We start from the raw sequence: 13,821 nt of genomic DNA on the forward strand, positions 1-13,821 counted from the left end.
CCCCCGCACCCTTAAAAGTGGGTGGGTAGGGGGCGAAGCGGGCCAGCCTCGCGCGAGAGCGAAGGAATGGGAGGAACAGATTGGGAAGGAGGAAGAAGAAGAGGAGGAGGAAGAAGAGGAGGAGGAAGAAGGAATGGATAGAGGCGGGTTTGGCCACGCGTGGGAGGCTTCCCAACGCCCCCCCCCGCCAGCCCTTGCCCAGTTTGGCAACGACCCCTCCCTTGGGCTGCTCCTCCCCCACTGCGTGGATGCCCTCCCCCCACCTCTCCTGAGCCCCGTCTTCCACGCAGAGTGACCTTCCCCGTCTCCAATCCCGGCTCTCGTCCTCGCCCGTCGCTCCACCTTCCCTTCCAGCCTCCGGGATCGCTCCCCCTTCTTTTTTTGGGGGGTGGGTGGGTGGAAGGGCGGGAGCACATTTGGGAAGGAGGAGCACCGTTGCGCTGCGTCCTGGCTCTGCCTCTTGCTTGGCTTTTCGTGGGGGGGGAAAAGGAGCCGCAGCTTCTGGGCATGGTTTGAGGAATTGGGGGGCCCGGCGGAGCCCCGGAGCAGCGGCGCCGGCCACAAACTTCGGAGGCCCCCCTCCCATGCTGGTAAGTGGGTGGGTGGGTGGGGTGGTCTTTGGCGGCCGCGACCCTGAATGCGTTCCCCACTTTCCCACTGGCTTTCTTTTTGTGTTTGTGTGTGTATGAGTTTCCTTGCTTTCTGGCCACAAGTTCTCCAAGTCGGGTTCTCGCGTGGGTGGAGTGGAGGTGGGGGGGTCTCCCTCCCTCGTCCCGCGTGGACTGGGGTCTACCGTAGCGCCCACGCGGCGGCCCGATCCCAGGTTCCTTCCGTCCAGCAGGAAGCCTGAAGTTTTTAGAGAGCTTGGCTGGGCGGTGGATGATTTATGATCCCGAGGGTGGCACGGCGTGGGTGGGTGGAGGATGGCTGGACACGGGGCAGGGGCTGGGCCAAAGCAGAGGGGGGGTTGTGGGTGGGGGAAAGTGGAAAAGAAGCCAGGCTGGAAGGACCATCCTTGGAAATCTCAAAACCCACCCACCCACCTACTCCCCAAAAAAAGAGCCTTGGGCGAGGGCGGATGTTGGAGCAATGGTCGGTTGGACAAGTGAGTTTGCACCCTTTTTTTTTGGTTTTTTTTTTGCGCCCATCCTGAGAGGTCCTCGGGAAAAGGAAAAGGGCTTGAAGGACTGGGGAGGGAGGCGAGAGAGAAAAAAAACCCAAAACCAACCACCCCTTTGCAAAATCTTTCCCCGTGAATATTTTTGGGCTCCGAGTTTCAAGTTTCCCCCTTAAGGCTCGGCGGCTTGCTGGCTGCGAAATGTTAATTAGCCCTCCGCTCCGGCGCTTTAGGTAACTTTCTAATTAAAAACCGAGAGACTGGGTCAAAAAAATAAATAAAATCAAAATAAATCAAAATCAAATCGCAACCCTGAATGGCAGAACCTGAAATCGGGCTCCCTCCACCTCTCCCTCCCCCCCAGCCAGCCTCTTTTCCCCCCTGTTTTTATCCCAGCTTGGCAGTTTTTATTATTTTTACTGTATGGTAATATATAAAATCTAAAAAAACTATATAGTAAAAATCTAAAAAACTATATGTATCTTTTTAATGTTTTTACTATATAGTTTTTTAGAGTTCTACTATATATTTTTAAATTTTTTACTATATAGTTTTTTTAGAGTTTTACTATATAGTTTTTTAGAGTTTTACTATATAGTTTTTTTCTACTATATATATTTTTACTATATAGTTTTTCTTCTTCTTCTCAACCTTCCTATTACCCATTTCTTTCTACTTACAACTGTAACCTGGTTGCTTCTATCTTCACTGTTTATATTGTTTTATTTAGTTTCCTGGTATGATTCAATGGCTTGTTTAGTGTCCTGTGGCTATCACTCAGTGTTGTAGGTTATGATTCTTGATGAATATATTTTTATGTACACTGAGAGCTTATGCACCGAAGACAAATCCCTTGTGTGTCCAATCACATCTGGCCAATAAAGAATAGACTAGACTAGAATAACAGAGTTGGAAGGGACCTTGGAGGCCTTCTAGTCCAACCCCCTGCTAAGGCAGGAAACCCTACACCCCTTCAGACAAATCATTATCCAACCTTTTCTATCTTCTATCTATCTTGAATTCTATCTTCTATCTATCTTGCTGCAAAACAGACAATGAAATTACATTTTTAAGAGAGAGAGGAGGTGGGTTAAGCAGAGAGAGGGGAAGTGTTTACGGACTTTTTTCCCCCTCCTTTAAAAAAAATCCAAAAACGATATTTTTTTTTTGGCTTTATGGGCTGTAGATTTGGCAAAGCCAACACTGGTTCTTGTTGCCCTTACTTGGAAGAGAGGGAAAAAAAAGAGAAAGAAGATTTATGGAACAAATGTGTACCTCTCTTGTTCACTGTCTTTCAGATGAGCTGGATGGATAACTCCGCTCCCTCTCTTCCTGTAGTATCTATTTATATTTTAGGTGGCTTTCAAATCCTGCCAAATCTCTACTGTTCCTCTGCCTGCTTGAATGTGGAAGTTTTTCCGTGGACAGAGGCTCCTTTCTCTTTTCTTCCCAACCTGTCCTTCGCCAAGCCAGCTGCTGATAGCTTATTCAGCTGAGAAAAACAAACCCACCTTTTTCCAACCAGTAAAAAAGAAAAAAAAAAGAAATAACTGGGGCGGTTTCCTCTACAAGAGGAGTTGGGAGGGAGTAAACTAAAGAGAGAGTGACCCCGTGGCTTTGAAGCTCCAGCCTCTTCAGGAGGGGGGATGTCACCAGTTCATTCGTGATGTCTTTAAAACCTCTTTTGATGTTCTCAGGGGTGTGTGTGTGGAAGAAAACATTTTTTGGGGGTGGGGGGTGGGTGGGAAATGGAATGGTGAAACCATAATAATGTTTGTTTGAAGAGGAGTTGTAATTTTTCCAGGCACCTTATGGTGGAGAAAGTTACTAACTCGTGAACTTTCAACGAGCTTTGTCTTGTCCTCGCAAATCTCTTACCGGAATAACAAGAGTTGGAAGGGACCTTGGAGGTCTTCTAGCCCAACCCCCTGCTCGGGCAGGAAACCCTATACCGTTTCAGACACCTGGTTGTCTGATCTCTTCTTACAAACTTATATTGTTCTGTTTGTTTCCTAGTATGATTTGATTGCTTATTCGTATCCTGTGACTATCACTAAGTGTTGTATCTCATAATTCTTGACAAATATATATTTTATTTTTTCTTTATGAGCGCTGAGAGCGTATGCACCAAAGACAAATTCCTTGTGTGTCCAATCACACTTGGCCAATAAAGAATTCTATTCTATTCTACTCTGCTCTACTCTACTCTACTCTCTACTCTACTCTACTCTATTCTATTCTATTCTATTCTCATTCTATTCTCATTCTATTCTACTCTACTCTACTCTATTCTATTCTATTCTATTCTATTCATTCCATTCTATTCTATTCTATTCTATTCTATTCTATTCTATTCTATTCTATTCTATTCTATTCTATTCTATTCTATTCTATTTTTCTACTCTACTCTACTCTACTCTATATTCTATTCTATTCTATTCTATTCTTCTACTCTACTCTACTCTACTCTATATTCTATTCTCTTCTATTCTTCTACTCTACTCTACTCTACTCTACTCTACTCTACTCTACTCTACTCTACTCTACTCTACTCTATATTCTATTCTGTTCTGTTCTATTCTATTCTATTCTATTCTATTCTATTCTATTCTTCTACTCTACTTTACATTCTATTCTATTCTACTCTACTCTACTCTACTCTACTCTACTCTACTCTACTCTACTCTACTCTACATTCCATTCTATTCCATTCCATTCTATTCTATTCTATTCTATTCTATTCTATTCTATTCTATTCTATTCTATTCTATTCTATTCTATTCTATTCTATTCTACTCTAAAACCTCCAGTGATGGAGCACCCACAATTTCTGGTGGCAAGCTGTTCCGCTGACTAATTGTTCTCACTGTCAGGAAATTTCTCCTTGGTTCTAGGTTGCTTCTCTCCTTGGTTAGTTTCCATCCATTGTCTCTTCTCCTGCCTTCAAGTGCTTCAGAGAATAGGTTGACCTACCTAATCCACAACAAAACTGTTATTTCCAAGAGTAAGCCTCTGTGTACACACCGAGGCCTGTTCTGATAATTATGCAATGAATCGTATTTTCAAATTGTGTTTCCCCCCAGTTTTGGTTGGGTTCATCCATTCTGCTAAAGGGGTGTCTGTGGTTTGTCTGCTTTAAACTTAAAACTCCACGCCAAGGTAGACATTGCCATAGGTCAGCCAGGATTGATGGCTTGATGTTGTGCCAACCAGCCCGTTGTAGCCTGTGAAACAAACTGTGGCTTACTTCATTGTGCGATCTAGCTGCTCAGAGCTCTAGAAAGATATATTTGTCTGTGTGTTGTGGGTTTTTTTTTTTTCTTAGCGTGTGAGACAGAGCTGTGTGTTAGAGAAGATGGATTTAAAAGGTTTTACAATGGATTCATTCTTTGTCTTCTGTTTTCCTGCCACAGAGCCTGTTTGTCTGTTCCAAAGTTGACCCCCCAAAAGGGCAGGAACGGAGCAGCAATTCCTTCCTTTATTCGCCATAATCCAAATTTACTGTCCAGCTTCTGAAAGACGGTCATTTTATAACTTGTGATTTGAAATGACTTGCAAATTCACATCCTTCTTTTTGTGCAAGAACCTGACTTCTAAGAAGCCCAGGAATTCATTTTAGTAAAATGAAAAGTGGGGGTTGGGGTGGGGTGGAAGCCTAGAAAATAAATATTTGTTTCCTCGTTATGTTAGTCTGCACAAGTATGACTACGTTGTGGTCTGCCAGCAGCCTGCAGAGCTGGCAATGGAGTTGAACAGCGATGAGGCTGAGGAAGAACATGGGCCAGTCCTGCAGGCTGGGGAAGGCCCAGATGAGGGCTCTGCATCGGAGGCAGAGATGGGGTCAGGGCCATCGGGGAGGGATGCGCGGACTCCGGGCCTCCAGAGGCGGACAGCAGAGAGGCAGAGGAACAGGAGGAGCCTGTTCCTAGTGCACGCATGAGAAGAGCTGCAAGAAGGCAAGAGCAGCTCAAGCAAAGAGGACGACTTGAGTAGGGCCAGGAGATGATTGGCCCCTCCCATAAGGCTTAAAAGACCAGCAACGGCATTTGGGCTCTTTGTTGGAAAACAATGTTGATAGACTTGCTCCTTGTCTTGCTGCATTTATTTCTTGTCGGCGTCTTCTGTTTTTGAACTTTTGCAATGACCAAGGTTGGTGATAAGACTGAAGACTTCGGTTATGAAGAATTTGTTTTGATTTAGTTTGGACTATGCTGAGAATGAGTTAATTCTCAGCTGTTCTAATAAAGTCTGTTTGTTTTTGAACTACTACTACTTGGGTTGGTAGCCTGGGTCACAACAGTCTTGGACAAAAACCCACACTGCTCTAAGATGGGATAGTCAACCTATTCATCTCGTGTTGTGTTGACAACTAATTCATTTAAGATATGAATATTAAGGTGCATAAAATGAGATACTTCCCATGAGGGTTTGGTTGGATTGAGTGCAGAATTATCATCATCTCCATTACGATGAATTCTTAGTTCTGCTTACAAAATTGAGGCCAAGCACCAGATTTGGAGCTGCTATTTACATTTTTCTAACACGAGTTGTCAAAGTCTGGAATATCTTAACCCAATTCAGTTGTTTCAGCTACTAGCCCTTAGTTGTAATTCTAACTTAAGGTTTGTGAATCTCACTTCATATTTAAGAGGTTCCTAAGGGAACGTATCTAAATTGACTAACATCTATGTAACAATTTAATTTTCTTTTTTTTAACATTGTGCTTGTTCGAATTTGTAATCTTTCTTTGACAAATAAATTGCCACATTCCTTCTTCAGATTTTTTCTCTGCCACTAGGTTTTCTAAGTAATGGCAGCCCTGAAGGAATTTACCTGGATGAGTTAAGATCTTCTCGGTTCATTTGGTTTCCGGCTCTTTTGGATTACAACACCCATCATGCCTGTTCACTGCTTAAGATGAACGGGAGTAGGAGGAATTGTAGTCCGAAAGAGCTGGAAGGCATCACAATGACAGCAACGTTGTGATCCTACATGGGTTCTCAATGGACAAGGATTATGGTATGTGTTGGGCTATGTTTCTAGTTTTATTGCCCTTGTAATAAGTGTTATACAAAGATTTGATGTAATGACTTTTAAAATTTATTTTACTGCTTCATTGGAACACAGATAGTCTTTGACTTAGGATCACAATCAGAATTGAGCTGGAAGGGACCCTGGAGGTCTTCTAGTCCAACCCTCTGCTCAAGCAGGGGACCCCATACTATTTCAGACAAGTGACGGTCAGACAATTGAGTTCAATATTTCTGTTTCTAAGCGTGATGGCTGCTAACTGAGTTTTGCCCCATTTCACGACTGTTCTGGCCACAGTCGTTAAGCGAATCACTGCAGGTTAAGTTAATCATAAGGTTGTTCAGTGAATCTGGCTTCCCCTTTGAGTTTGTTTCTCAGAAGGTCGCAGAAGGGGATCTGCAATCGTCATAAAGATGACTCAGCTGCCAAGCATCTGACTTTTGACCACGTGACCAGGGGGACACGGCCACGGTCGTAAGTGCGAAAAACGGTCACAAGTTCACTTTTCTCAGTGCTGTTGTAACTTTGAATGGTCACTGAATGAACTCTTGTAAGTTAAGGACTAGGTGTAAAAGATGAGTCATTGGGTTGAATACAACTCAACAGGTCTAAGGCCTTAAGAAAAGTTGAGAGCAGGGATGAAATCTGACAGGTTCTGGAGAACCGGTAGCGGAAATTTTGAGTAGCTTGGAGAATGGGCAAATACCACCTCTGGATGGTCCCAAAATGGGGTGGGAATGGAGATTTTGTAGTATCCTTCTCCCCGGAGTGAGGCGGGAATGGGGATTTTGCAGTATCCTTCCCCCCGGAGTGGGATGGGAATGGAGATTTTGCAGTATCCTTCCCCTGGAGTGGGGTGGGAATGGAGATTTTACAGTATCCTCCCCCCCCCCCGGAGTGGGGTGGGAATGGGGATTTTTGCAGTATCCTTCCCCCTGGAGTGGGGTGGGAATGGGGATTTTTCAATATCCTTCCCCCCGGAGTGGGGAGGGAATGGGGATTTTGCAGTATCCTTCCCCCCAGAATGGGGAGGGAATGGGGTTTTACAGTATCCTTCCTCTGGAGTGGGATGAGAATGGAGATTTTGCAGTATCCTTCCCCTGGAGTGGGGTGGGAATGGAGATTTTACAGTATCCTTCCCCCCGGAGTGGGGTGGGAATGGGAATTTTTGCAGTATCCTTCCCCCCCCGGAGTGGGGTGGGAATGGAGATTTTACAGTATCCTTCCCCCCTGAGTGGGGAGCAAATGGGGATTTTGCAGTATCCTTTCCCCCGGAGTGAGGAGGGAATGGGGATTTTACAGTATCCTTCCCCCCGGTGTGGGGTGGGAATGGGGATTTTGCAGTATCCTTCCCCTGGAGTGGGGTGGGAATGGAGATTTTACAGTATCCTTCCCCTGGAGTGGGATGGGAATGGAGATTTTACAGTATCTTTCCCATGGAGTGGGGTGGGAATGGAGATTTTACAGTATCCTTCCCCTGGAGTGGGATGGGAATGGAGATTTTACAGTATCCTTCCTTTGCCACGCCCACCAAGCCACGCCCACCAAGCCACGCCCACAGAACCGGTAGTAAAAAAATTTGGATTTCACCACTGGTTGACAGCCTTACGTTGTTGCTTGCTCTGTGCTTTTTTCCATTTTCTAATTCACTTTTTAAAGCTTAGAATTTAAATTCATTCTTGTCCGAACAGCAAATGGTGATTCATCCATTCATGTTCCATGTCTTGCTTGTTGGTCTTTTTGTTGTTGTTGTTGTTTTGTTAAAAAATGTCATTTCCCAGTGAATGATTTTTTTTTTAGCATCTATCTAGAGTCATCCAACGACTTCGCTGTTGTGCCAAAATAAGAGTAGCAAGGACAGCCTTTGCTTGGTGGTGATGGAGTTAGAAGGAGACCGTGATTTTAATGGATCTCCAGTTAATGGACATTTAAAGCAACAGAATTGCACCTGCTGCATCCAAAATATTCCGGTTCAGGCAGTTAAATGTAGGTTAATGGCGCATCATTTGCAAATTGCAACGTTTGCAGAGATTTCCATTTGCCTGACTGATGTCATTCTGGGGTCTCTTGGTGCCCTCTGAGCTTGGTTGTTTTCTTGCAGAGGTTTCATTACCACACTAGGTAACATCATCAGTGTTAGAAGGGATTTGTGGAGAGGAGGAAGAAGACTATAGGATCCTTGGTGCTCTCTGAGCTTGGTTGTTTTCTTCCAGATCTTTCATTACCAAACTAGATAACATCATCAGTGCTACAAGAAAATAGTGTTTACTCTCTTTATATACAATGGGTTGTCCTGTCATTGTTGATGGAAGTGGCCTTCATTAGGCTGTTGTTTACTATTAGTTGGATTGCCTGAGTTTGTTTATTTATTTATTTATTTATTTTATTAGATTTTTATACCGCCCTTCTCCCGAAGGACTCAGGGCGGTGTACAGCCAAACAGTAAAAAACCCACAATATACACATTAAAACAAAACTAAAACCGAGCATATTACAGAAATGGCCGAAATTTAAAACAATTTAAAACCCTAAAATTCATAAATAGCCCCAGTTAAAAATTTAATAAAACTTTTAAGCCAGTCCCGCTTGAATAAATAGGTGCGTTTTCAGCTCACGGCGAAAAGTCCGAAGATCAGGCACTTGACGTAAACCAGTTGGTAGTTCCTTGATTAGGGTATTGTTTACTTCTTGATTGTTGGTCTAGAGTAAATCTGGATCTTAATTTCCCGCTTATCGGGGGGTGTTGATGGCTGGCCAGGAAGTGCTTTGTTTCCTTCTGATTGTCTCTTTTGAATGGTATGTAGATGTTGTTTCTCTCTCTGTACCTGTTGATGGTCGATTGGTCTGAATGCCAAAGCCTCCAGGAATTCTCCAGGAGCATTTTTGGGGACTTCGCTTGATCTAAGATGCTCATAGTTTCCCAGTTGTACCTACGGCGGAGTCTATCCCTGTACAGGTAATCCTCGATTTACAACGGTTCATTTAGTGACCAAAGTTACAACGGCACCGAAAAATGTGATCTCTTGACCGTTTTTCACAGTTACGACCTTTGCAGTTTACGTAACTGCAAAGCTACGGCCCGTGATCACGTGATCAAAATTGAGATGCATGGCAAACGGTTCGTATTTATGACGGTTGCAGTATCCCGTGTGTGTGTGTGTGTGTGTGTGTGAGAGAGAGAGAGACGTGATCCCCTTTTGTGACCTTCTGATGAGCGAAGTCCACGGGGAAGCCAGATTCACTTAACAACATTCATTAAGTGAATCGCTGCAGTTGATAAGCCCCCCCGCACTCCCCTTGCACCCTATTTTGGGCCTAGTAGCCCTCCCTGCAGCCTCCTGGGAGCAAAAACGGGCTGCCGGGGGGCCCATACTGCCCCCCTCTGTTCCCCATTTTGGGCCTAGCAGGCTTACCTGCACTTATAACCCATAAGGCAATGTGTGCACGCCCCCCCTGCGTTCCCCTGCCCCCCTCGCATGCTTGCACATCTCCCACTAGGGATTCGAACCGCTGAACTGCCGACCTTTTGATCGACAAGCTCAGCGTCTTAGCCACTGAGCCACCATGTGCGTCCCTTAAAGTAAAGCCATCTAAATCCATAAATCGAAACATAGGTGAAGAACTGAACGAACTGAATGAAAAAAGAGATTCAAACTTACGAGTAAAAATAAAAAGTAAATAAAGATTCTAAAGTAAAAAAAAATATATAAAAAAAATTAACGCCACAAGCTTACGGTTCGTAGGGGAACATTACTACCAATATTGTCTAAAAGATCAGTAGTAATATAATCCCTTGCAAGGTTGGGCCCAGATTTTGTAAAATGTTAGTCTGTAGCTGTCGACGTTAGTGTGTCTTGTAGGATGGGCTGGTTTTTTTAAAAAAGTTTTTTATTTCTATGTTTAAACAAATAATACATCATTAATCATTCATTTTATCATCTGGGTACATATGTTTGTGTCATCATATTCCTCCTTTACCATCATTTTCTTGCTACATTTCTATCTTACTTTTTACATTTTAATTTAATTTATTACAACATTTCCCCCCCCCCCAAATGTCTTGCATTTATATTAATTTTAGGATGGGCTGTTATGGTACCCCCCCAAAAAAAAGCCTTAGGGTTTATTTTCAGTAATATACATTTGAGAGGCAGGGCCTAAAACCGAAAGGATAAAACTCTCCACTTTGACTTTTTAAACACCAACCCTGAAAAAAATCGTGGTTTTGAAAAACGGGAGATAAGCTGCCGTACTTTGGCCTGGTTTCCCTAAGTAGCTTTTCTGATTTTAAAGATGAACGTCAAACCGTTTGTAGAAAAAAAAATATGGAGAGGGAGCAACTAATCCGAATGAATCTCATATTTTAATTCAAAAAGAGATTTTAAGGGTGGTTTTTCTTTTTAAGCGGGCTATTGGAATTGGGTTTTTTTTGGGGGGGGGAACGGGGGGCTTTGACAGTAAATTGGTTGGAAAGAGATGGAAGAAGCAAATTTTCATGTTCCCTAAATTTTAACTCCACCATGAGCATATTTAGGAGTAAAGACGCTTTGCCAAAGACCTTTGATATACACCAGCATGTATAAAGGTATATATTTTCTCTTCCTTTATTTATATACCCTGCAGGAATAAATAAATACCCTTTTCCAATAGTTTTCCATATCTTTGTGCCCCTGAGGAAAGATCAAAGAGGGTGGGACATTAAGCCTCAGTTTCAAAAGCAGGAACTGTGAGGTCCTTGCCTCTCTCTGAGCTTGGTGGTTTTCTTGCAGACGTTTCGTGACCCAACTGGGTAACACCATCAGTGCTAGAAGGGAGTAGGGTTTGCAGAGAGGAGGAGGAGGAGGAGGACTGTGGGGTCTTTTGGTGCTCTCTGAGCTTCGTAGTTTCCTTGCAGACGTTTCGTGACCCAACTGGGTAACATCATCAGTGCTAGAAAGGAGTGGTGTTTGCATTATATCATTTGTACAATAACATTAATGCAGATGTCAGTCCCTGAAAATGTTTAGTTCCCATACAAAGGGAGCTTGTCCCATTGCTTTCCATGTGTAGAGAAAGAGGGAGGTCACAGCGAGACCTTCCCTGTGTCTTCAACTCCTAGTAAACTCACCTTCATTCCAACAAGAGTCCAAATCTTGGTTGCAAACACGCCTTTGCATCTTTACCTTTTTCCAGGAGCGGTATGTGGCATGTAAATATTCCTCAGTGCGGTTGGCGTGTTGTCTTGGATTCGATGCCAGATAGGATCATAAAAATTGCTTCTGAAAGCAAGCCGGTCTTTTTGCAAGATTGGGTAGGACAGACTTGGGAATTTGTTGATCAGGCTGTGTTAAGGATAATCTGGGTTCACAACCAAGGTTGTGGACTGTTGAGCAGAGTACCCTACACATGAAAACGACTGAGACCGGTTGTATACAATAACAGTCACTTGCAGACAAACTGGGGTTTGATATTCCTTTACTTTTAGGGAAAAGGCAAAGACATACTCCAAAAACAATTCCAGGTCATACACATATAAAGTCAGTCAGTCAGGGATGTTACAAATATCGAGTCTGCTCACCAACGTAGACTTGCACAACAAATAAGGTCTTCTTTCAGTTCGGCAAAACACAGTTCAATTCACAACAGTCAGTATCTTGAGGAATCGGTAACTAGCCAGGATCAAGCAACGATCATAAAGCTCAAATATACAGTTGCAGCATGTCATTAGGTTACAATGCTGTAGCGTCCCTGTAGATTCCCCACAAGCCGTAATTTAGTAGTCCTTTTATACATTGGCTACAGAGCTCAACCAATCAGGATGCTTGCAATGATGCAGCACAGTCTTAAAGCAATATCATGCCTTTCTGTAAACATACATAGTTAGTTTATATATTGCCTGGCCAACTAGTTAGGCAAATAACAATTTCCTGACCTTTAATGAGTGGGACACAGCTGCTTCCCCTTATACCTTTCTGGAACTGAATGGAACTGAACCGAACAAGAAGGAAAACATTTGAAGAGTTGCGATTGAGTTGTGTTAGGTAAACTCTACCCTTCTTAGGAAAACATGATGGAGAACTTACCTGGACGTACGAGTTCTTGTTGAAACATCTACCTCGCATCTGCGATTTGGATCTACATCCTTAACCGCTTTAAGCCTTGAGCGATGAGGGTGAATCAACTTTATGGCAGGAATTTTGTAACACAAGGAAAGGGAAACAACATGGATCATAAATTATTGGATGCATTAAATTACCTTAACGAAACACAAAATAACCAACATGGCAGGAACTTGACGGTTTATTGAAAAGAACAGGGTGGGCTCCTAGCAGCTTAACTAGTTCCCATGAACAATTTAATCCAGTATATCTCAAAAGTATGTTACGATGAGTGCTTCCTTCGGTTGCTTGCTGACTTTCCACGCACTGGTGAACTTTTTTGAGCCTGGCAGAATGTAGAATAACAAGAATTGGAAGGGAGCTTGGAGGTCTTCTAGTCCAACCCCCTGCTTAGGCAGGAAACCCTACACCACTTCAGACAAATGGTTGTCCAATCTCTTCTTAAAAACCTCCAATGTTGGAGCATTCACAACTTCTGGTGGCAGGTTGTTCCACTGGTTAATTGTTCTAAATGTCTGGAAATTCCTCCTTAGTTCTGGGTTGCTTCTTTCCTTGGTTAGGTTCCACCCATTGCTTCTTGTCCTGCCCTCAGGTGCTTTGGAGAATAGTTTGACTCCCTCTTCTTTGGGGCAGCCCCTGAGATATTGGAAGACTGCTATCATGTCTCCCCTAGTCCTTCTTTTCATTAAACTAGACATACCCAGTTCCTGCAACCGTTCTTCATATGTTTTAGCCTCCAGTCCCCTAATCGTCCTGGTTACTCTTCTCTGCACTCTTTCTAGAGTCTCAACGTCTTTTGTACTTACTGATAACGTGTGAAATTGCAACTGATTGTCCATAAAGCCACCTTTTAAATAGTTATCATTAATGAGAAGAAGGAACCATTATTTTTTGAAGTCCGGGGACTTATCTGCTATTTTTTTTATTATTTGCATTTATATCCCGCCCTTCTCCGAAGACTCAGGGCGGCTTGCACTGTGTTAAGCAATAGTCTTCATCCATTTGTATATTATATACAAAGTCAACTTATTGCCCCCAACAATCTGGGTCTTCATTTTACCTACCTTATAAAGGATGGAAGGCTGAGTCAACCTTGGGCCTGGTGGGACTTGAACCTGCAGTAATTGCAAGCAGCTGCTGTTAATAACAGACTGCATTAGTCTGTTGAGCCACCAGAGGCTTTTTTTTCTTTTTTTTTTCTTTTTTGCAAAATTTCACCGTGGGAAATGTGTTGGTTGATTAGTTTTACAACCGTATCGGATGCAACAAAGATAACATTCAAGAACTATTTCCAGGATAAAGTAGGTAAAAGGAACACAATAATAAAATACAGGTAGTTCTCAACTTTTACAACCAAAACTGAGCCCAACATTTATGTTGTTAAGTGAGACATTTGTTGAGTCAGCTTTGCTTCATTTTATGACTTTTCTTTCTTGCCACATTTGTTAAGGGAATCACTGCGGGTGTTAAATTAGTAAGACGGTTGTTAAGTGAATCGGGTTTGCCCATTGACTTGGCTCGTCAAATGGTTCGGAAAAAGGGGTTCATGTGACCCCAGGGACCCTATGACCGTCA

At 43.2% G+C, this 13,821-nt stretch overlaps 1 protein-coding gene across 1 annotated transcript in view; it reads left to right on the forward strand.

Moving 5' to 3' along the window:
• The first annotated feature begins 424 nt into the window (after positions 1-424).
• The window catches only part of PPFIBP1 (PPFIA binding protein 1), a 112,372-nt gene continuing 98,975 nt past the window's right edge, over positions 425-13,821 (forward strand). Inside the window, exon 1 of the mRNA XM_058190481.1 lies at positions 425-590. The gene's annotated coding sequence lies outside the window, so the exon portion shown is untranslated. The remainder of the gene's footprint in view (positions 591-13,821) is intronic.

Source organism: Ahaetulla prasina, chromosome 7 (assembly GCF_028640845.1).
Source record: "Ahaetulla prasina isolate Xishuangbanna chromosome 7, ASM2864084v1, whole genome shotgun sequence".
NCBI lineage: Eukaryota > Metazoa > Chordata > Lepidosauria > Squamata > Colubridae > Ahaetulla > Ahaetulla prasina.